The 25754-nt window shown below is 34.3% G+C and overlaps 1 protein-coding gene across 1 annotated transcript in view; it reads right to left on the bottom strand.

Annotated features, from left to right (window-relative positions):
* Positions 1-25754, bottom strand: part of DIAPH2 (diaphanous related formin 2) — a 796567-nt gene that overhangs the window by 454564 nt on the left and 316249 nt on the right. The window lies entirely within an intron of this gene.

A 25754-nucleotide genomic window follows, 5' to 3' on the forward strand; every position in this document is an offset into this window, starting at 1 on the left:
ATATTACAGCTGTGAAGCTTCCCCTTTCCATGTCGCTCACCTACAGCTGCACACTAAGGCATCTTACAAAAAAGCAGATCTCATCCTGACACCTGCATAGTACCTGAAGCAATAGGAATGGCATTATCAGGAATGTTCCTGAAGTTCAGAGCACATTAAACAAGACTAATAGTTCTAATGGTGGGAATCACACACGTATACTTTGTAATGATTTCCTAATTAAGGAACAAATCTTACTGGTTGTAGTTTATACAAGAACCCCCCAAATCAGGAAGCACATGTTACTGCAAATTAACATCTGCATAACTAATATACTTGTACACCTGTTCATTAAGCCAATTACTGAACACTGCTAAATGTCACCAGTACACTATGTTTAACAACGTGCATAGCTTATGTTGTATATTTTCAAATGGGCCTCCATAGCTCAGCAACTAATGTATATTTTGGAAGGTCAAATAAAGATATTTTAGGGTACAAGGGGCAAATTTTCCTTGGTTCAAGGGGAAATTTAAAAACCCAACTGAAGTATGAGTCTTACCTCAAACTCGTATTTAACAATTGAGGTTGCTAAAGTTCGTCCTGTTAACCTTTAATTTTCAATCTTTGGGAAGTGCCTTATTCAAGCTAGAGTCAGTCCTTGCACTCACATGTTACCTCTAGATTTGGAAGTTCTAACTGACATTTTTCTGGCTATCCCATATACTCAGAGGACTCCCTGTTATATAAATCTCATAATTCATGTCACAAATCAATGAGTCAAGTAATAAACTCCAAGAGGTAGGTGTATCAAATATGGAGGAATACTAGAAAAAGCATAACAGAAGAAAATACAATGCTAAAAAACACTAACCTAGACCAACAAGGCATTTCTTGTGAAAATATAATTTAGGATCTCACTGCACATAGGTTTCTCTGATTTAATGTGGTTAATCTTAGATGTGTGCAAATCGTACACACAATTTAGTTTAATGCAAAATGTAGCTAACTCTGGTGAACAAGGCTGAATGAAAAAACACTGTGAAACATCTGTAGCCAGGGTCTTAACTTGACAATGTAGGATTTTTCAATCTTGGTTTCAGGGACATTTCAACATGTCTAGAAGTCAGTTGTTATGGTTTAGATTAGGTATCCCCCAAAAGCTCATGTGTGAAATGACACAAGAAAGCTTAGAGGTGAAATGATTGGGTTATGAGATCCTTAACTTAATCAGTGAATTGATTTCCTGATTGGGATTAACTGGGTGGTAACTGTGGGCAGGAACAATATGGTTGGAGGAGGTGGGCCACTGGGGGCTTGCCTCTGAGGTATATATCTTGGCCCTGGTGAGCCAAAGAGAGCTTATTCTCTCTGCATCTTGGTGGGCATACCCTGAGCAGCTTTCCTCTGTCATGACCTTCTGCCTTGATGTTCTGCTTCACCTCCAGCACAGAGCAATAGAGTCAGCCACCTATGGATAGAAACCTCTGAAACTGTACCAAATAAATGTTCCTCCTCTATAATTGTTCTTGTTAGGTCTTTTGATCACAGCACCAGAGAAGAAGACAAAAACATTGGTGTTGTAGATTCCACCAGAGAGGCTGTTTTGCTAGTTCCATTTCATTTCTTAGATACCTCTACTTGTGTAATCAATGAGCTTCTCACATTTAGCACATTCAAAACCAATGTCTGGATCTTACTCTCAAAATTGCTCTTTCATATCCATCCCAACAAATGGTGACTCAATCCTAATTATTTGAAGCTAAAAGAAACAGTCTTCATTGAGTCTTCTCTCTCACTGTTCACATTCCACTCTTTAGCAAATCCAGGATTTGATCATTTCTTATCACCTCCAATTCTATTTCAGGCCACCATCACTTAGGTTCTGGGGTATTAGAGTCGCCTCATATCTGGTCTCCACTGACAGACTACCTTCCTTCTATCCTGACAACTAGTTAAGCAATGTTATTCCTCTGCTGCAAACCTTCTAATGGCTTCCTGTCTTACTCAGAGTAAAATCTGAAGTCTTTAAAATAGTCTAGAGTGCCTTATTTTATTTCACATCCCCTCCTTAGCTACTCTGACCTCATTTCCTACTACTTTTCTCTCATTTTCTCTACTGCAGTCACATGACTTCCCGTTTATTTCAAAATTTCCAAACCTCCTTTTTTAGAGAAGAGTCTTTGCACATGATGTTCTGTCATCCCACATTGCCTCTCACTTCTTTTACATCTTCAGATCTTGTTCTACACCATTCTTTCATAGAGATCTTTCCTGATGAAGCAATTAAAAATTGTAATGCCTCCATCTTGGCACTCCTTATTGCCTTTGCATGCTTCACTTTTCTCCATAGCAATTATAGCTACCTGACATAACACAACTCTATATTACTATTATATAAGTATCATGCCTTACTTATTTGTATATTGTTTATGATGTAAGCTCAGTTAAAATGAGGGAACTGTGCCTGCTGGTGCAAAAAGACGTGTGTGTGTGTGTGTGTATGTGTAAAGGCACATATATCATTATTGTCAACAGGAAAAGATTATAAATGTTCACAAATTAGAGTCACAGTGAATAAACTGTGATACATTGGGCATTGTATATAATAGTAAAAATTCTGAAACACCTGAAAAGCTTCTTGAAAAAGACTGTTAAACTATGGAACGTTTACTTAATGGACTACTCTGTGCTGTATCAATGACCAAGGTAGTTCTTCATGAAATGACATGGAATGATCTTTAATAAATAATAGCAAATGAAACAGCATGCATAGACTGTGCAATATATGCTACCATTTATGGAGGAAAAAAGAGAAGAATACTTATGTATATATACATGCATAGTATGTTTCTGATAGGATAGTGCTATCTTTGAATGTGTACCCAAATCTTATGTGTTAGAAACTTAATTCTATAAGCAACAGTGCTGAGTGGTAGAAACTTTGAGAGCTGATTAGTTCACAAGGGCTCCACCCTCACAAAGGGATTACTAGGGATTGATTATAGAAGTGTGCTCCTTATCACAGGAATGCGTTTGTTATGAATGTGAGTTTGATCCTCTTCCACGCACACAGCTGTTCATGTATGTGCGTGTACATGCTTGTACTCCATTTTTGTCTCTTCCTCTTTCCTGCATACACACATTTTCTTGCCCTTCTGTATTCTGCCATGGATAAGACTATAAGAAAGACCCTGCCAAATGTTGGCCCCTCAAATTTGGATTTTCCATCCTCCAGAACTATAAGAAGTAAGTTTCATCTTTATAAATTATCCAGTCTCAGATATTCTGTTATAGTAGCACAAAATGGACTAAAATTATGTAAGAAATTAATTCAAAGTTGCAGTTTCTTTTTTTTTTTTTTTTTTTTTTTTTTTTTTTTGTGGTACTGGGGGGATTGAACCCAGGGCCTTGAGCTTGCAAGGCAAGCACTCTACCAACTGAGCTATCTCCCCAGCCCCCTGCAGTTTCTTTTTATAATACACAGTTTGGTATTCTTTCTTGTCCAAACTGGAATTCTGTGTTTGGTCATCAGTAATCTCTGCAGGAGATACTGGAGTCCATTTTATTAGTCTCACAGGAAAAAAAGGCAAGATGACAGAAATTCAGCAACACTCTTAGATGCTTTATATTCCTACCTAGTCCAGTGTTATAAACCTGACTTTTATATAACTTATGAACAAAGAAATTTAATGAGAAGATTGGAAGTTATATTGGAGATCTAAGGATTCAGAAAAGTCTCTGGATGAAAAAAAATTGTAGTTAGAGTAAAACCATATGCTCACAGGAGGCATAGGCATAATAAAGCCCAGCTTAAAGATTAATAGTTGACTAATTTCTGATCACTTCCACCTCACCCTTGACTCCCAAAATCAATCAAGACAGTCTCTGAAACGCACTAGAGTCAAATTCAAGGAGTCATGGAAGTGGTGATTCAGGATTATGAAAATGTATGTATTAACAAGAAAGCAGCTGTCAGTTTTAAATTACAGGAAATTTAGATTATTTAAACCATGTGGGTACTGATACATGCTTCATAGGGGAATGAATAAGAATATGTGGGACACAAATGTAGTACTTCCAATAACATAATACAAAAGTCAGCAAACTTTATCTGTATAGAACCAGACAGCAAATATTTAGGCTTTGCAAGACATACACTCTCTGTTACAACTGCTCAACTCTGATATTTTAGTGTAAAGGCAGCCATTAACAAGAAGTATGAGTATGGCAGGCTTCCAATAACATCCTGTTTACAAAAACAGGTGGCCAGTTGGACTTGGCCAACCCCTAACATAGTAGGAAGCCCTTAAAAAAGTGTCTGGTCCCTTATCCCCTTCCTTTTACAGCTAAGGTCAAGTTATTATTGTTTCTACTTTTGAAAACATGAGGAATACCTTCCTTGTGAAATAGCATCTAGAAGTGCCCAGCTATAATTTTTGATTGGTAATTCTGATTTTCAAATAGCATTCACACAATCAAACACATTTAGAGTCCTCATGTTTCTTAAATGTGTCAATCCTACAGGGATCAACCATTTGATAACGAAGTGTAATTATCCTTTGTTTTACTCCACATATATTCCCACATAAATTTGCCATATGTCTACATGTAATATAATGAAAAAAGCAAATTATCCTTAATAAAATAAAAAAATTATTTCTACAATCCCATTATTATTGAGGTTGAATGAGAACCCATAAGGTGCTACAGTGTTTGGTTATGTTTCACTTGGGATACACTGGTTTATGATAAAATGAAAAAGGAAGTTCTACAAAAACACAAAAATCAAACCTTTGAATTTTATATAATACAGTTCTCTTACTTTATGCATACAAAAATATTACTGAGTATCTCAATTTGGTTTGTTGCTGGCTGAGCTCAATGGGAAACAAGTAGAGCTACATTGTCTCTGTTTTCCCATTTGGATTCCAACTGGTTTCAATTTTATCTTCCAGCAGTAATTTTCTTTAGTTCAGAAACCACATCAGTGTATTCTGTTGAAGGTGATCGAAGCATTAGAAAAAAAATTGAGGGTAAGAGAGAGTACATGAACTTTTTATTTTTTCCTTTTCTGTATTTTTTATTAATTATTTTTATTTTTACAGACTGCATTTTGATTCATTGTACACAAATGGGTACAACATTTCATTTCTATGGTTGGACACAATGTAGATTCACACCATTCATGCAATCATTTCTTCCTTTTTTTAACTCCAGTTAAGTTTGGGACTCCTTTTGAGATGTGAAAAGATATGGTAAGAATAAAATGCAAATTAACTTTAAGTTCTCCCATTCTTAGGAGAAACACAACTCCCCTCTTCTATTGAATTTATCAGTCTTTCCTGTTAGACTACCAAGCTACTTGCAAGAATGCCTGGTAAAATCTCACTGTTTTTCCTTTCTTTTCTCTCATTGACTTATAATCTGAATTTTAAGCACACCCCTATGTACTGAAACACAATGTCAGAAGCTCTATAAGCAAGGTCTCTGGACATGAATCTCTTAAAAACACCCCAGATTACTCTGGATACTACTAGCAAGTTTGGAAATAACCACTCTATAGCACAGAGCACAACATTCTGTCATAGCTCAATAAATCCTTCAAACTGAAAATACTTTTCAAATTGAAAAGTACAAATATTATCAACAGTAACCCAAAGAAATCCTCTTTGTAATTTCTTTAAAATCTCAGAATCTAACACTAAAGGCAATAGTTGGTCAACAATTGAGCTACCAGTAGTGATAAATAATGAGAGTTTAAAAGAAAGAGATATTTCCTCAAGGCTCACTTAGTTCATTTCTAAATCAATTTTGAACTAGATATATCTTTGAGAACTAGGATCTTCCATATATTTGTATAATCTATCACTCTACTACTTATATAGAAGCTTTCAGAATAAATAAGAATACATTTGATGCATTAATTAAACCTGCCTGTGCACATAATAAATACTAAAATATTGGACATCATCGTGCAGTTTCACAGGAGTAAAAGAAAAAAAAATCTTCTATAGAAAAGAAAAAGATAGTTGGAAATCAAATGTATTCTTGCTTGTGTATATATTTCCATTTTTCCAGGTCACTGAAAACAAGCAGAGCAGGTAAGGACTTAGAATATGTATACTAGGAAGGGATAAAAGATCATATTAAATATAAACTGAATACTTCAGAAAGGGGAAAATTCAGCCTAACCAAAATACAGAGATGAGCTAGACAAAGTGCTAAGCAAGCACAGTGTGGCTTAGTTTCATTTCTTTTGCACACTATGTAGTCAGTTTAAAGCTTGTGTGCCTTAGATCACCAGAACCAAATTCTACTGAAAATGCATATTCCTAAATATAATACTCTGTTTATGTCAAGTAAATTTCAGTAATACTCATAGCTAGCAGCATGTTGACGCCACCTCTAAACAATGAGAATAATGATTACCTGAGTTCAACATGAAAGCTATTTATCAAAATAAATACTTAACCTATAGAAAACCAATATAATATGTGACCTCAGTGTAAAATTGAGTCATTGATGATCACGATTAGTCTCTCTATGTGTATATATCATTAAATAGATCACAGTTAGGTAGTTTTAAGTTTAACGATGAACTTCCATGTGGTACTTTATTCTACTAAATGCCAGAAATGGTTTGGACTGCAAGCTTTTAAGAACTTGAGAGAGAGAGAGAGAGAGAGAGAGAGAGAGAGAGAGAGAGAATGAGTTCTTGGATGAGGGCCCAGCTATGAAAAACTCTGTCTCCTGTGAGAACTATCTTTTAATAATACCATATTCAGTACTACTAAGCATTTTTAACATTAGTGCAAAAGATATAATATTGAACAAGAACATAAGCCTAGTAATTTATTGTAGATTAGTAATTGCCTACTGTGTACCTTTTATTAACTTTTGAGATCGAGAGTTTAAATAATAAAGGTTCTTATACTGTTCATAAAAGCACATATAGGATAAAAACAATGCTTAAAATTATACACTAATTCCTGGAGCAAAGCAAAACTCAAGTATATGCTATATTCACCATGTATGGCCCCCAAAGCTCTTTTTATTTTGGGTGCTGGGGATTGAACCCAGGGCCTTGGGCTTACAAGGCAAGCACTCTACCGACTGAGCTATCTCCCCAGCCACCCCCCAAAAGTTCTTACTAGCTATTTTGAAATCTGTAGAATGCAGATAGAGCTATTGCCATATAAAGTAAAACACATTTCATGAATGTTAGAATGAAACCTGTATTATATTAGAAAAAAAATCAGAAATCCCTGTAATGGAAGGTTTTACCAGAAACGTACTAAAGATAAAAGAGAAAGCAAAAGCCCAGGTAAGAAGCTGCTGCTAATAGTCACAGACAGCAAATAAATTTGACTGGATCAGGACAGCAACCTGCTGGCTCTTTTTCCTAGCAAACTATTTCAAACCTGCTGTGCTCACCATTAGGCTGGCCTTTACTTCAACCCAGCCACTTCAGTCCTAACACTGTGGGAGATCATTGTTGCTTCCCTCATGACTGCCACCAAAGTGTGCTTCTGCCTTTAGCCTAGAATGCTTTGAATCTGAACTTAACCACTGGTTATAACTACAGACAAGGAAGAGGAAGTCAATACATAAAATTTGGGGGGAAAAAAAGAGTCATAAAGAAACATAATCAAATTAAAAGCTTCAAATTGACAAATAAGAATTGATAATATGAAGGTTAGAACGTAAAATGTCCCTTAAAAGCTCAGGTCTTACAGTCTTGGTTCCCAGTAGGTGGTGCTATTGGCAGGTTGTAGAAACTTTAAGAGGTGGGCTAGTTGGAGGAAATAGTCACCTGCAGTGACCCCCAATGCCATTGATCTGGACCCTGACCCCTTCATATCTCTGCTTCCCAGCTGCTACAAAGTGAGTAACCTTGCTCTGCCATGCACTCCTCACCATAATGCTCTGTATCATGACAAGCCTAGAAACAACGAAACAATGTGACCATAAACTGAAACCTCTGGAACTATGAGCTAAAACAGATTGTTCCTTATTTAAATTGTTTTTCTCAGGCATTTCGTCACAGTGACAGTAACCTAACACCTATTTCTTCCTGGGAGATCATAACTAACATATTAGTTTAAAAACTTTTATTCCAAAGTTGGGTGTGACAAATAAAAAGAAGAATTAAAAAATCACAAATATGTCTAGATTTCCATTGAGGTCACATGGAACCAAATCTGACAAAGACATTTGAAGGGGCAGCAATTACATCAGCTACCTGGTATACTAAAGAAAACTGAGGCCTATCAGGTATAAGTGGATACACAAATGAAATAGTTATACTTAATTAACATCATCCTTATAGTCTTAATACAAAATATATACATTTTAATATATTACTGCTATGACATGATTATCACACATACTTTTACTCTTTGTGCCTAATATGAATGAACATATTACTGGTTCTAATTATAAGTGATTTCTACCTATTGCTTATCAGGGAGAAATGTAGGCAGAGATAGAAAAGGTATGACATGACACTTGAGTAGCTGCTGCAAAATACTTTCAGCTTGCCTCCTTTAATATCTTTGTCTTACAATTTTATCTATCCATTAAGACCCAAATAAGGAGTCGCTCTCTATAAAACCTTCCCTAATTACAAATATATTCATCACCTACATACAACAATGATAAGGTATTTTCCACAACTTAATGTTCAGGTATGCACCTTATTGCCTAACCTAATTTACAAATTCCTACAAAAAAGATCATGCTTGATACAACTTTATCTTCCACATCAATAGTATATGGAAAGTAAGACTCAGGATGTATTATGTGAATAATATGAAATATTGAGTAGAACAATGATGAGGGTACAGGAAAATAAATGTGAATTTGATAATCTGAGTTCAACATATAACTAAAGACTAAGCACTGAGGATACCTAAGGTCAGGCTCAGAGAAGAAAGAACAGGCAATTAAAAGGAGAAAAAGAACAATTGTAAAGGTGTGAGAAATGGGAAAGTACACAGTCCCAAAAGTGAGAAAGGAAAATGTTTCAATAAGAGAAAGTAAATCAGTGAAGACTAACAGGAAAGTCAAGCACTGTTTAAATCCTGAGGCTGAGACAGGAGGATTGCAAGTTCAAAGCCAGCCTCAGCAATGGTGAGGCACTAAGCAACTCAGTGAAACACTGTCTCTAAATAAAATACAAATAGGGCTGGGGATGTGGCTCAATGGTTGAGTGCCTGTGAGTTTAAACCCTGGTACACCCCAACCCCCCAAAAAATGACTAGAATAAAATGGGACTTTCAGATCATATATAGCAATTTTAAATGAACAATGATGACAGAAGCATGTTACCATAATGAGAAAGAAGTAAAGGGAAACAATGAGTAGAGGCCACTAGAGACATTTAACAGGAAAATAGCTATATCTATAGTATGAAGAAGATAGAAACAAAGTAACTATACCCCAGCTTTGTATAAGTTTGCCTATTACAAGAAGGAACCTGGATGTCAAACTCAAGATCATCTTTTATGCCCAAAATGATTTCAGAACAAACCCAGCATACAATGATTTACTGAACAAGATCAATAGAAACTGTACAAAAGAGATTATACTGTTCAGCGATCCATGTTGCATCAATACCTATAATGGGATAAGACAAGGTGATACAATGGCCCAAAGCTTCCTAAAATTGCTCTTTAACAAAATAAACCAGGAAAATAAAGTCCACATACACAGTAACCAAATACCACTCCCTCTTTTCAATGATGGTAAAACAGCATTTCTCAATATCACAGAAGAAAAAAAGCAGAATGTAGCAGTGTACCAACAGAACCAGGCTGGAAATGATTGTTTAGGGAAGGGAAGACTATACAACAAAGAGCCCACAAGACCCTGTCAATGTTTCTGGCAAAGAAACATGACAACTTCATCTGAGTCAAGAAAACTGATATGTTCAAAGGAAAATGCCATTGAAGAGAGCCTATGCCATTTTTTACCAGCATACAAAAAGTTACAGGAGAGCAAACTGCTAATGAAGACTACAGCACTATTTAATTTTTGTTTTGGGGCACAACTAATATGGAGTATCTATCTACAATATTAGCTGAAGAAAATAAACTGGCTGTCACTGAATTATCTATGGTGTCCTGAATGTGTGAATTTGTACAATACATAGACCTAATGGTAGTTATTAAAGCTTCCTTCAACACCAAGTACAGATGAACCAGGTAGGTAAGTAGCCTACCAGTAGGACAACACGTGACTTTCTCAACTTACTGATTGCCTTTGTAAACCTTACAAAGAAAAAATATCCTAATGAAAGAAAAAAAAAATTGCTATATTCATTTAGTGAAAAAGCATGCTTTCTCAAATAAAAATGTAATATAATTTTTAAAAAATAGTTAGGTTCCTAGTGGGGACAGGAAAGGTACTCTATGAAAGAGTTATACTTTAGAACTGAACTGTCTCCCAAAAGTTTGTGTGTTGAAGGTTTCGTTCCTATCTGGTCGTGCTACTGGAATGTGGTGTAAAATTTGTAGGATGCAGGCCTGGTGGGAAGATATGGGTCAATAGGTATGTGCCTTTGAAGGGTGTATTTTATCCCTGCACTACCTCTCTCTTGCTCTGTTTCCTGCCTGCCATGAGCTGAGCAGCTTTTCTCCACCAAGTCCTTATGCCATGTTTTTCCCAACTCAGGTCCAGAGCAATGAAGCCAGCAGACAATGGACTGAAACCTCTGAAACCTCTGAAACTGTGAGCCAAAATAAATCTCTCCTCCATTAAGATGTCTTTCTCAGTTATTTTGTCACAACAATAAAGAGATGACTGACGCAAAATCGATAATATCCAATATTACTGCCAAATTAATACTTCCATTAAATCATTAAGTTTTATATAAAAGATGGTTATCTCTATCTTCCCATGTCTCTGTATGCCAAGCATGACTTATCATTAACGGCACCCAAAGCAAAGCAAACATTCAATTTCCTTTCTAATAGTAGTTATTAATGATGTTGATTGTCATATTATTTCCTATTTAATGAGTGTCTTAGACCATATATCTCTATACCTTAATTATAATATTAACACTTCAAGGTACAGATTCTATTTTTAATTTCCTTTCTAATAGTAGTTATTAATGATGTTGATTGTCATATTATTTCCTATTTAATGAGTGTCTTAGACCATATATCTCTATACCTTAATTATAATATTAACACTTCAAGGTACAGATTCTATTTTTACTATACAAAAACTGAGGCTCAGACCAATTAAGTAACTTTGCCCACCTAAAGACTAGCAGAGAAGAGATTCAAATTCAAATCAGTATACTTTCCAATCTACACCCTATTCCACTACAGCAAATTCCCTCCCCTAGTACGTTTATCTAACGTTCCTTTAAGTGAACTAACACATGTAAAACACAAAACACAGTGACTGACATATAATCGGCACATCTATAAAAGTTATTTTCCATTCAGTGGCCCCCAACAAATACTGTACTATGTGTAGTCCAACAGAGTGAGCTACATAAAAAAGGGGGTTCTGTTAAGTTATAGGTAAGAATACCAGGCATAGCAAATTCCATTATTAAGGATGATACAGGAAAACTCTGGTTTAACCAAAAGAACATAAATGAATCAATGAGCATGTTCACTGATAAATTAGATGGTAATTCAAGCATGATGCAATGACTTAACTGTTTCCCAAAGGCAAAGATGATTATTCACTGACAGTTTTCTGGGCTTGCCTTTTAATGCACATGGTCATTGTCAGTTTTAAAATAAAAGCTCCTGGTATGAATTTTGCTTAAGTAATTCTAGTAATTAATAATCTACAGTAAAAATGTACAAAGATAATATAAAATCTAACCCTTTATACAAAGTGGAATGAAATTTCCCCAGCATAAAATACCTTTGGGGATAAGTTACCTCTTGGCAAAATGAAGAATATCAAAATAATAACAAAAACCCTGTCAAATACAATAAGAGAGAAGATGCTGTATTTTCAGCAGTTATTAAATGCTGGAGTTTACCACCACATAAAGCATAAAGGCTCTTACAGCTACATCCTCAATACTTGGCCACATTAAAACCTTTTAAAGCATGTAATCAATGAAACTGAAATGCATAAACACACAATGAAAAAACCCTACTTCAAGCTGATCATTAGAAAAATGGAGAGCATTGTTCCCTCAAATGAGAAATAAATCAAGACATGTCTGTTCTTTGTTCTCTTCACTCCTTCTTAAAAATTGTCTGACTGGCTTACAATCTGAAATTATATAACATAAAACAGAAGTAATCTTGCTAACTTTCAACTATATATCAATATATGTGTGCTACTTATATATTTATATGTATATATATGTATACACACACATACTATATATGAGATCTTTTAGTTTTCTTCTTTCTAATCTTAGTTTTCCATATTGTATCCTCTTTCTCTGTGTACTTCCTTAAATGTTAGTAACCCCCAAACTCCCCATGATCTAGTATATTTACTTGATATTCTTGCCAACTATGATCTGCCACACTCACTTTCATCATTGATCAATGTGTATTTCTTGAATCTTTATCTCTAGCCCAGGCCTTTCCTGTGTTGCAGATTAATAGTCAATTTCTTACATCTTTCATAGGACTCTCAAATAAAGATGCTCCAACATGAGCTCAGTCTCAGTTACCCAAAAGTTGGTTTTTTGTTTGTTTGTTTGCCTTTTCCCTAAATTGGCAAAAGGTACTGGAACCCAATACAGATCCCAGAAGAAACCTTCAAGTCATCTTGAACTCTTCTCTTCCTAAGCCAATCCTCCTCCTATAAATTCTACTTCCACTTCTCCTCTCATGTTTAGAACCCTCAATAATTATTGCTTATCTCATCCATTCGTTAATTCACTTATTTGACATTTATAAAATGCATTATGGTAGGCAATGTAAATACAAAAATTATTAAAGCATAATCTTGGTCTTGGGTGGAAAGATACAATAGCTAAAACTATGTATCAAGGAATACAGAAAAGTTATGAATTTACAATAGTCTTCTGGATTTTTGTGTCGTTTTGCACTTTTCTCTCCCCTTCAATCTACTCCAACTTCTTAACAATCATAATCTCTATACAATATTAAGATTTTATTACTTACCCTTAATTTTTTTCACTACCTATACAATGAAGCTTAAAGTAATAAACATGCCATTCAAGGCTTTAAAAACCTGGCTCCAAATTAACTGAATAGCCCCCAGGTTCCCTGATGCTCAAGCCACACCAGAGTATTCACCAATCCTGGACAAAGTTAGGAAATTCCAAGCCTGTTCATCTTTGCTAAGTGTTCTTTATATCCCACTCTTTCTCAACCTGAACACATTTGGCTTGACTAAAATACCATCTCCTCTGGGATACCTTCTTGAACACTTCAAGCAGAATTAATAACTCCCACTTCTGGGCCCATACTGTGTTTTGTTGCTGTAATGGATATGGCACTTAATATACTGTATTATCATTAGTTGAGATATCCACTACCCTGATTAAGTGTGAACTCCTTAGAGCCACCAAACACATCTTGCATCAAAAGAAACTTGTACCAATTTGAAACTGCCTACAATAATAATAATAAACTGCCTGAAAATAATGCTTGATGAACTGAATGAAAGTACAATATTGCCAAACTGTAAAAATTCCTAAATTTTACATGTAAAATGCAATAGCCATTCATTGGAACATATTACATTTATTAATGGCTATTCTATAATTAATTTACAGTTTATATTTCCATCACTAACAGAAAACTTAATAACTGGTATATATGTTTCCCAAGTAAAACCCATTATTGATGGTGGATAACAACAAGACAGATTTTCCTATGGCAAAATGCTATAGTGTCAAGTCATTCTACATGACAAGCAGAGCTTCTGTAAGGGATCCAGAGCCTAAAGCAACTGTATGCAGGCAGTTTTTACTCAAAGTCCTCTAATCCCAGATTGAAAAATCTTAGTCATACATATACAGACAGAAGTGTGTGTGCAATCATTATTAATGGCTCATTAATAAGATAATGCTCTGGATAGACTGCATTGATTTTTTTCTTGGACTTTCCCTTATTAAAAAATATATTTTGTGAATGGTGAAGAGGAGAATTGTGTGATTGGGAACTACTACAACTATTAACAAAATCTAGATATGATCCATTAAACCATCTCCTAAATTATTGTTACTTTCAAAAAGGGGTGCTAACAATGTCTGTCTCTAGTCTAAAAATGAGTATTAGTATAAACATAAGTTGAATCAGAAAAGTCCAGGTATAGTAATTTCTCTATTCAGGTACCAATATTTCATATTTGGGAAACTATAAAATAAGAAAAAAGTAATTTTAAGATGTCATGTGTCCATATAAAAATATCTTACCTGAATGTCTATTTCCCAAAGTATGGTAGAATATATGCCATAATTATAAACTCTCAGTGAAAAGAACTACACTTGACCAATGTTTAAAGTAATTTAAAATGTATAGGTAAACTGGCAAGAAAGCCAATACCTAAAGGTCAAAACTTAAGTGAAAGATGAACTCAGGGTACATCAGAAGAGCCAGACTTGACGTTGAATTGGAAAAATTCAGATTAACTTGAACTTCAGTTTCAAGACCTGAAATAAAGGGGAATGGAAACCAAGCCCAGAGCCTCATCAAAGTGGAAAGAAAAATAGGAAATGGCACCATAAACCACAGAGGACTAAACCTTTGTTTAGCAATAAATTAGAAATGAATTTGCTCATCTCTCTAGGGGTCTAAAAAGAAAACTGTCCATATCGAACCTTGGTGCTGAATAAAAAAGGTAAAAATTTTCAGAGAATTCCTAGCCAAAAGTCAGCCTTCATACAACTTGAACTCATAGCTCCACAGTCTTAAAAAGCAAACAAACAAAACTAAAAGCAGTATAACATAAGCCGAAATGTTATGATCTTAGGTTGGTGACAACCTAGTAAAAGCAAATATGAATCTCCCCTGAAGAAAATTTAATCTTCACACTAGACCTTAAACATATTCTCATAGATAAATGAACCCAAAACAATAAGCATGGTAAATATGATTAAAGAAAGAGATTTTAAATTAATAAAGAATAAGATTCTATCAACATGACTAAGTAGATATTAAAAAGAACCAAATGAAACTTATTTTGATTAAAATAAGGTAACAATTAAAATTTTTAAATTCAGGGGGTAAAATTAGCAGAAAATAAGACAGATATTAAGAGATATTCATGAAGTGGAAGATAACGCTGAAGGACTTATCCAGAATATATCACTGAGATATTGATGGAAAATATGGAGCACAAACAGACTACATATAATTTCCATGTAATCCAAATAATGGAAGGTCTCAAAATGGAGACAATAGAGACACAGGCAATATTTAAGGAGATGATGGCTCATAACTTTACAGTATTCAGAAAGACAAAATAACACAGATTCAGGAAGCCCAGAAAATCACAACAAAAATAAATAAAAATAATCTACACCTGAACCTACTACAGCAAAATCCTTTAACATCGAAGACAAAAAGATGATCTTAAAACAAATATTCAAAAACATTACCTAAAAAGGAACAAGTAATGAGACTTAACACAATGAAAGTCAGACACAGGTTAATGATATCTTCAATGTGCTGAGAAAAATAATTTATACTCATGTTTCCAGAGAAGATATTTTCCAAGAAGACATCCAAATAAAGGCATTTTTAGAGAAGCCAAACCTGGAAGTGTGCCACTAATGGACTTGTCATTTTTAAGGACATCATACTTCAATGAGAAAAAATGATCCTCCGAAGTAAGGTCTGAAACATGCGAAAGCATGCTTAGAAAGAAAGTTGTTAAGTATGTGGGCAAATCTAAACAAATATTGATTCAATAAAACAACTGCAACGACAATATTACCTTTTTTTGGTGATGTATGTATTCTACAACCCAGCAAATTCTCTTCCAGGAATACACTTTTAAGAGAATTCTTCTGCAAGACTAGACTAGCATGTCCAAGGCTACTGTGATTTCCTCTTAGACAGTGATAAACAGCAAACCAATCTCCTAGTTTCCAAAATCCATTCATCATGTTTCTCTGAAGCTGCTTTCTTTTTTCTTTCTCTTCCTTAATTATGTTAAAAGTACCACCATTTTTTTTGTGTGTGTGTGGTACTGGGGATTGAACTCAGGGCCCTATGATTGCGAGGCAAGCACTCTACCAGCTGAGCTATCTCCCCAGTCCAGTACCACCATTTTTGCATTCATGTAATCTTTAACTCCTCCCTATGCCCTACTACACAACATGAGTCCTAGCGCTAGAGATTCCAACTCAACATCTGTACTCTTATTCAAGTCCTCAGGCCTTCTCTCTTTACACTGATCCACTAAACTTCCTTCAATATAACTCTACTCGTTTCTGTCTTCTTAGATCCCTCCAAATTTCTTACCAATTAATGTCTATTTTTTAGACTAGCATTTAAAGGCCCTCAAACTTCAGCTCAAACATGCCTCTCTAAATCCTTTTTTTTACATTTCCACTGAAATTACCACATCTCCATGTCCGATAAACCTTGTAGTATACTCACATGTTAAGCACCCATATTCTTTGGGAAAACAACATAAGAAAGTTCCAGGTTTTTCAACATGGAAGTTATTGTGCTGAAAACATCCTTTTCCCCTATCACGTTATTAAATGTCTGAATCTTACCTAGCTTTAAAGAACAAGCTAAATGGCTTCCATTCCCATGATGACCCATTATCTCCCTTTGTCTGTCCTTCCCTCAATTCTTTGAAAGCAGTACCACTTCAAATTTATCTCATTTATACTTCTTTATGTTTGGTATATTCTTATTAGTTGCACATATATCTTATTCTTAAACATTGCACTCCTAGATGTAAGGGTTCAAATCTGACTTAATCCTTTATGGACCTTATAATACTTAGCATAAGTATCTTTCATATAATAGGTGATCAATAAATATTGTTATAATTTCAAAAAATGTTGGCTTTCACAAAGACCTATATTTGCAATGATTATATTAAGGATCTATAAAATGTATCATGAGCACTGAAAATTCCTGTCACTGTCAGCTTTATTTTTAATCAAGTCAGCTAATAAGATAAATAATTTTCAGAACATAATCATATTGGTGCCAGTTCTTCACAGGCTGGCTAATTTCAGAGTAAATGGAGAAAGTGGTACTTCTTTATCCCAGGTCTGTGATTCTAACTCAGGGATGAACCATGCAAATGTGGCTGGCTATATTTTCATTTTCCTTCTTAAACTAATTATAGAAATCCCACATTATCCTTAAAAATGTATTTAGCTACTTAACAGGAATAGCCATCTAATTCAAAGGTTATGGTAAATATATCCTCTAAACAAATTCAAACAACAAGAAACAAAGCAAGGCAGAAACATACCAACAAGACACCAAAGAAACAGACATTACCTGAAATATCAACCCAGAGACTAGATATCTATTTCTCTACATATATTTGAGAATACTTTAAAGTCCAGATTCTGCAAACATCTGCTAAACATACTCCTCAAACCAACCAAGCCAGCAGCTGTGTGATCTATTCACATAGTCCCAGTACCACCTGGAAAAAATGCAAATTGTATAGTCTTGTACATAAAAGAAAATAAATAAATGCCTCTGATGAATTTCTACCCTCCCTGTATCGTAAAAGTTAATAGCCCTGGCAAGGGAGACTGTACAATTAAGAATTAAAATCTTAATGACTTAAATATTCTAATCATTCTTTGATATCACTTTAATTATATGATAGATGGCCAGAAAGGGAGAAATGTGATTTGCTACAGAAATCTAAAGTCTCTTTAAATCAGTAATAAAAATTTGAATGAGAATATATTTATACTCATATCGTTCTAGAGAACCTCTTAAGAATTTACAGCAACTGATACCTTGGGAGGGGGTGCTGGGGATTGAACCCAGGGCCTTTTGCAAGCTAGGCAAGTGCTCTATCCACTGAGCAAAATCCCCAGCCTGAAATCCATACTTTTAACAAAAACATTCTGCAAACCTACAGTTCATGTTGCTTCCTCACTCTGCATGATTGTAAATTCAAAACACGACATCCCAAATTATTTACTTTAAATTCAACAAGTAATTGAACTAAAAGTAACGAATGTACAGATATTCGTTGAGACAGTGTAAAAAGTAAAATAGAAATAAATGCCAACTTTTCCAAAGATGAGACAAATCAAAGGAAAAGGGAGTACAAAAAATCATAAATCAGATGGACATATTAAATAGGATCCTCAGGCAATGATCCAGTTTAATGTAACACTCAAAGAGCATAACAAAGTTCTTCTGTTCCCTTAAGCTAAGTGAACATCTTTGTATGGTTTCACAAAACTGATACATTTGAATAAAGTCCAAAGATGACTCCTGTTTTAACGCTAGTAGTAAGAGTATTTCCTTTCCAGAGGAGAAACAAAAACACACACCATCATTCAATTATTTGTAAGTTGTTGACATCATTTATAGATGGGTCCATCTAAATGAAATTTTATTAATATACTCTCCTAATTATGGTACTACTATTTAATGAACCAAGTGAGAATACATGATTATTCATAAAGCATGAAGCAATAAAAGGAAAAGATGAATCAAAAAGAAGGCAATAAAAGGAAAAAATGAATCAAAAAGAAGCACTGGTGAAAAAAATATTCAGCTTGAACATGTCAGGAAAATGTTTCAAAAAGCAAGCACTTGATCATGACTGTCATAATAAAGAAGGAAAAGGTATACCATTAATTCCAAGATATGTTTTAGAGAAAATTTAATGGTTAAAAATATGGGATTTTAGAAAAATATATTTCGAGAGAAAAAGATTAAAAGTATCTCTGTTTTTACTACCAGATATGGCACTGATAATAAATAGAAGAAAAACATCAAATGTCATCAAACCATAAACCTCAATGTTTGACCTTATGTCTTAGCAACCTAATGAATAATGCATCTGACAAGTCGGTCTAATGCAGATTTGTGGAGGAGGGAATGGACAGAACCATGAACTTCATTGCAAACAAGTAATTCAAATAACTTTAGAAGAAATAGAGCTCCCTGCACAGTGCTTTGCATGTAGTAAGTGCTCGATTACTATCTCGAGTATAATAGTAAGTATGTGAACTACGTGTCTGTTTTTGTGTCTCAGCATATGCTTATTTGTATTAAGATCAGTTATCAAACAATGATCAGAGAAATGGAAGACAATTGAGATGCTTTAGGAGGAGGAAGGGAATTAAAATAAATAGTCACAATTTCAGAAAATAAAGTAGGACACCAAATATAGGAGCTCTGAATTGAATTATTCAATTCATTGAACATGTAGGAATTGGTTTCATCAAATGTTATTTCCCAATTACAGTAAAGATGTATTTACAAAAACAAAGGATTACCATACATAATATCTATGAAGCTGAGATTTTTTTAAAGATGAAAATATAAAGTCCAGAAAATATTTGAACACCTTTAGTACTTCATAGTGAATTATTGAAGCTATTGCTTAATTGTAAATTTTTGAAATAGAAGCACATTCTGATTTTTCACTGAAACCATACATCTAATTCCTTAATTTTTAATTGATTTTACTGAGTCACTGAACTAGAGAATTGATATATGGCCATTAGATAAATCAGCATATTTTCTCTTTGTTAAGGCAAGATGTATTGCTACTTTCTCAACTTACATGTTATTATTTTTAAAAATTAAATTTATTAACTATGATTAGGCCACAACAAAAGGGTTTAAATTATAACACAGCTGATCACAGAAATGGGACATAAATAAAAGTAGAACCCCATGATTTCACATAAATATCATATCCTAATTACATTTTTAATGTTTTGCACTCTGTTATATTAAAATGTCTTTTCTGGTATTTCAGTGGCAACACACACACCACTGTATAAATATTGGTTTCTCTCACAGTTCCCTATGAGAAGGAACCAAGCTCCTCAGAGAAATCCTTGACTGCAATGTTGTGAAAGGGTAGCAATACAATGAAATTAAAATATATTTTGATGTCATAAAGTAACATAGCGCTTAAAAAATGGGGACATGTTACAAGGCTAGGTTGCAGGGACTCTCACAAAATATGGGAAAAATGACCACAGAAATTATTCATTAGAATAAAAAATTATAAGGCATTGAAAACAGAAATTTATACATCCATACTGGTAATCAATCAATCAATAGATAGGTAGGTAGGTAGATAAAGAAGGAGATATCTCACATGCCAAGTACCAACTGTTACCTTTGGAGGGAGTATTAGAGTTGGTTGCTCATCATTTGATAAACATTATGGAAAATATTAGATAACTAGGGGAACATCTTGATGAGAAACTTGCAAGTTCTTAAAGTGTTTCCCCACAGACTGATTATTAATTGCAATGGAAAATAGTAAATATACACTAGAGAAACTGTATAATAACTTGACCAAATGATCAAAATTGACTTTACCAATGAGAGACAGACAGTTACTGTGTAACTCCAGATGTGATACTTTGTGTATCACCTGTGTAAAATTCTGTGTCAATTCTGGTCAGGAATGCCTACCCAGAGTCTGATCATGAGGAAACATTAGACATACCAAAATGAATATTCTATTAAAGAAAAGGTGATTGATATTCTTTTTAAATGTCAATGTCATAACAAAAAACATCTGTAGACATCTTCCAAATGAAAGGAGGCTGAAGAAGAAATGGAGATGGAGCCAGAGATGGAAATGGAGATGGGGAAGAAGTGAGGCCTGAAAAGAGGGTACAGGCACAGGTGGGGGACAGAGAGAGGGCAAAGGAGGAGGTTAACCATAGGTGAACCAAGATAAAAGATATACAGTATTCTGAATATTGCAATTTTTGTATGTTTGAAATGATTTCCAAATAAAAAGGCAATATATAAATAGCCATTTATTAGTGTTTATTATTATACCAAATGATACTATTTTCCTGGTCCTGCTTTATAAGACACTTTTGAATTACTGTTGAAATGTATTATTTAAAAAATGCCAACCACTTTCAGACCATCATTAAATCATACAGTCATTGAATCACACCATCACCAATAGTTTGAAATCCTAGATGAATGGGGTACAAAATACATAGCATAGTTTAATTTGTCTAGATGAAAAGCTAAGATATAATTTCCATAGATGCATTTCAATTTTTTTTTCTTAGAATAATTTTCTTAGAACCATTGGAGGATCCCTTAAAAATATCTACTACGTGCACCTCATTTTTCAGTTTATAAAACTAAGGTCACACAGTGACAGAGAACCAACACGAAAATATCAGGACTCCTCTTGAGCCTTGCTACATGCCAGAAACTTTTTTGAATAATCTGAAATGTTTCAAGTAATCCTGTATATAATATTCCAATTAAGCAAAACACAAAAATATGCTTTATTCCCTAAACTCTTAAAATGTATATAATGAAAGTGTGCATTTTAAAATAGTTTGAAACTATACATCTTTTCTTTACAACATGCTTTATCAGATAAGGGGTACTATGTAAACCTAACTGAAGAAACTTTAAAAATTCATTATAATCATAGCTAGCCATCATTCCACTTAAATTGTTCTCATTAAATGTACAATCTAAACTAGATAAATACAATGGAATCCATTTTCATTGGTTGACATCTAACAATGCCTTAAGTGATTTTCATTCAGTCATTGGTTTATAAGGTAATTGGTTTGTCAATATTTAATTTTCATACTATCCTTGCATGAAAAATAGGTATTACCTAGCATAATTCAACTAAATAGCATTTCCGTCTTATCTTCAGATATCTTAGTCACTCCCCTTCATTTACTAAAGACTTTAGCAATTGACTGAATCTTTTTGCCCACTCTTAACTACTTTTGTTTTCAGTGACTTCATCATCTACACTCCAAACCTATCTAACCTCTGAGTTTCTTTACTTTTTTCTATCTTTCCCTGAATGAAGCCTCAACCATCCAATAATATGATCACACTCTAATCACCAAAAAATACAACCTCCTAAGTTCCAATTCAATCACAATATTTGATGAACATTTTTTTCCCTAGAGTTCAGGCTTAATTAATCAAGTATCTATACAGAAGTAATTCTTTTTTATTCACCCCTACACCAGTCCCCACCCCACTGGTAGGCATCAAATCCAGAGCCTTGTCCTTGCTAGGCAACCACTCTGCCACTAAGCTATGTCCACATCCTCTGAATCTAAGGGTCAATGAAGACACCAGCTTTGATCTTCTGTCCATCATTTCTCTCCTGTCCTCTATTTTAAGTTTGTGACCCAATAAGTATCACTTGGCAATCATTGTTAAATACCCATACCCAACATTCTTTCCACTTAATTCTTAAACATCATTTTATAGGCCTGCATTTGTATAATTCTATGCAAATAACATAACTTGGAAGAAAAATAGAACTTGAAAGCAATAATCATCATTTTCAAATACACATTTTCTATTGCCCAGTGATAGCAATACTATACCAATAATTATTTCATATTTTTGTAAATGATCCATTCTTCATCAACATAATCCACACTGTTATATAATCTTGTTGCTTAACTGAAGGAAAAACAGACATCATCAAATGGGAACAAACTAGTTATGCCACCAACAAGCAATCCTGCATTTATACCATCTTCTTTCCTGTATAAAGGAAAAAAGGGTCATCTTTATAAAGGTAAGTTCTTCGACAAGTGCATCTAGAATCACTCCCTTTTCATCTGTTTTACTTTTACTCTTATTTATGTATCTCCAATCTTTTCTTCCAAACTACATTATTCCCATCAGCATTCCCCACGTTAATGAAAAATAAAATTGCCCACTACCTTACCCCTTGGAGATAACACCTTCTCTGTGCTTCTCTAGAGCCAAGCTTTCCCAGAGCTATCTCTATACAATCTTTACCTTCCACTCACCTCTTATTTCGACCTTCAAGTCATAACAACACAGCATCCAAATCAAACCTTCTTCTGAAAATTAAAAGCATCAGGGATTTTCATGTTTGGTCACCTCCCACCTAATTGCTTAGTAACATTTGCTTCGCTTGATAATAACCTCTTTCTTGGAACATTTTCTTTGTTCTATGAAACTACAATGTCCCTACATTTCTAGCCATACTTTCCTGGATCATTCTTTCTTCAATCTCTAATTGACAGTAGGCTCCAGAGTTTCTGAACTATACTTCTTTCCCTTCTGCATTCACAATCTTTCACAAAATGATTTCATATGCATACATTATTTTAATGTCATCTATGTGCCATTGATCTCAAACTGATATCTAGTGACGACTAAAATTTCAGACTCAAAATATAACTACTCACTGAACAACCTCCACTAAGGTCTTTCCTTCTTTTCTCTCTCTCTCTCTCTTTTTTTTTTTTTTTTTTTTTTTTTTGGTAGTAGGTATTTAACCCAGGGTTACTCTTCCACTGAACTACACACTGAGCCCTTTTTTAGCTTTTATCTTGAGATGGGATTTGCTGAGTTTCCCAGGCTGGCCTTGAATTTGTGATCCTCTTCTCACATTCTCCAAATAGCTAGGATTTAAGGCATGTGCCACCATGTGAGGCTTTGATTTTTGTCAAAATGATATTTAAATATATGGCTAATGCAGAATTCTGACCACTGACAAAGCCACTGCCCACGCCTCCCATTTCTCAATAAATGATACCAACCACCCAGTTGTTAGGCTAAACAATTAGTAAGCAGTCTGTCTTGATTCCTTTTTCTTTTATCCCACACATCCAATTCACAAACAAGTCTTACTTATTCTACCCCTAAAAACCGTCCCAAAAACAACAAAGGCAGTGAACAAAGAAAACTGAGAAAAAGTGGGCTGGTGAAAAAGGAGGAAACCCAGGAGACTACAACATCATGCAAACCAATACAAAAATCTCCTCTAACAAAGAGAAAGTGGTCAACTGCATCAAATGCTGTTAAGAGGTTAAAATAATAATTGAGAAGCAAACACTGAAGGGCACTAGATTTCTTGAGTAGGACAGACATTGTGGAGTGATGGAGATGGAAGTTTAATTGAAATGGACTGAAGAGAGTAAAAATAAAAACAGAAACATCGACTAATAGAGAAAAATTTCAAGGGCTTTTAGTCTCAAGGAAGTAGAGAGCTGGGGAATAGTTGAAGAGCACTATGGGGATAAGTGTGTTTTTTTTTAATCAAGGAAAGAGAAATTACAGCATGTTAGTATGCTGTTTAAAATGATTCACTTGAAGAAAAAATCGAATATGGTACAGGGGAAGGAGTTAATCCATTAAGGGAAGGAAAACATTGTACAGGTGGATGGTTATCTTCCATAGGTACAAGTAATCTCTTTATTCACAGTAATAGGAAATAGTACAGAGATACATGAAGGACAATTTGGTGGATTTAACAGGGAAGGATGTACAGGCTCTAGATCGAGTGCTTCTAGATTTGTCAATGAGTTATGAGGTAGGTCGTCAGGGATGTGTGTGCATTTGTATGACTCCGTGTAGTATGTACATTGGGGACTTAGGGTTGGGACATGAAATAAGTTGAATAAAAGGTGGGAAATAGTTGTATTAAAGAGCAAGACAGCGAAGATAACAAGTAATTTGAAACATAGCACTGAATGCCCATTTGTTCTTGTGTGGGATTTGACAAAAAAAAATTTCACATATCTATCAGTTTAGTGGATTTTTCTTTTACTGCAAAATCAAATTTCTTATTATAGAGCAAAGTATTTTTGGAAGATAAAACAATATTACATATTTTCTCTGCTGTAAGCCCAAATAGAAATATCTGTTATAATGGTTCACAAATGAAATAACACTATTGTAGACAAACAAGTTATGTATTTTTATTTATATAAATCTATTTCTGTACAGAGATGTCAAAAATTAATTTGAAGATATAGAAGCATACAATTAATGTTACACTGTGGTGAAAACTATGCCCAATTCAACCATGCTTCTATTATTCTGTGGTTTACCATTACATGATCAGAAAGCATGGTGTCTTAATGTTAAGAGTATTTATTTAAAATGATATCAAGTAAGCAAGTTGTATTTACAATACCAGCAGCACTGGCTAAAATTGTCTGCCTTCCTTTTAGCATTTTAATTTAGAGCTTTCTAAATGCAAATTAGGAAAAGAAAATCTGTGCTCACAAGATAGTTAGTAGACTTTTCTTTTTTTAATATCTCAATTGTATTAATGGTGTTATTTTATATATAGTATGTTTATATAGATTTCATGCATGGCCCACAGAATACTTGATAAATGTTACAAGCATACCTACATTCTCTCCTACTAAATTGCTGCTGTGTACCATTAAAATTATCCTCCAGAAAAGGCAAAACATTACTGGTTGTATACAAGGAAGTAAACTGATATTCTGGCCATTCTACTTCCCCAACAGAAAAAAATGAACAATACCAAAATTCACACACTCCCACCCAGATATAAATATAAAATAAATTCATGAAACTTAAAAAAATTCCAAGCTATAAAAATCCCTCGGCTTTGGCCTTTCAATTCTCAGCTCCATTTTATTACAGAGCAACTAAAATACTACTTGGGCTAAGAAGCAGAGGGAGTTTTCAAAGTCATCCAATCCTCTCTCTCTGTCAAGCACAGATAGCAAAAGATTTGGAGAGGTGAAGTCTTTTATGCAGAGGTAATGTTGAAATACTAAAATTGGTGAAGTTTGCTCATATTCACAAAAAAAGGATTCACTCATTTGAAAAACTATCAATAGGAGAAAAATTTTAATGCCA

The sequence above is a fragment of the Sciurus vulgaris genome, assembly GCF_902686455.1.
Source record: "Sciurus vulgaris genome assembly, chromosome: X".
Lineage (NCBI taxonomy): Eukaryota > Metazoa > Chordata > Mammalia > Rodentia > Sciuridae > Sciurus > Sciurus vulgaris.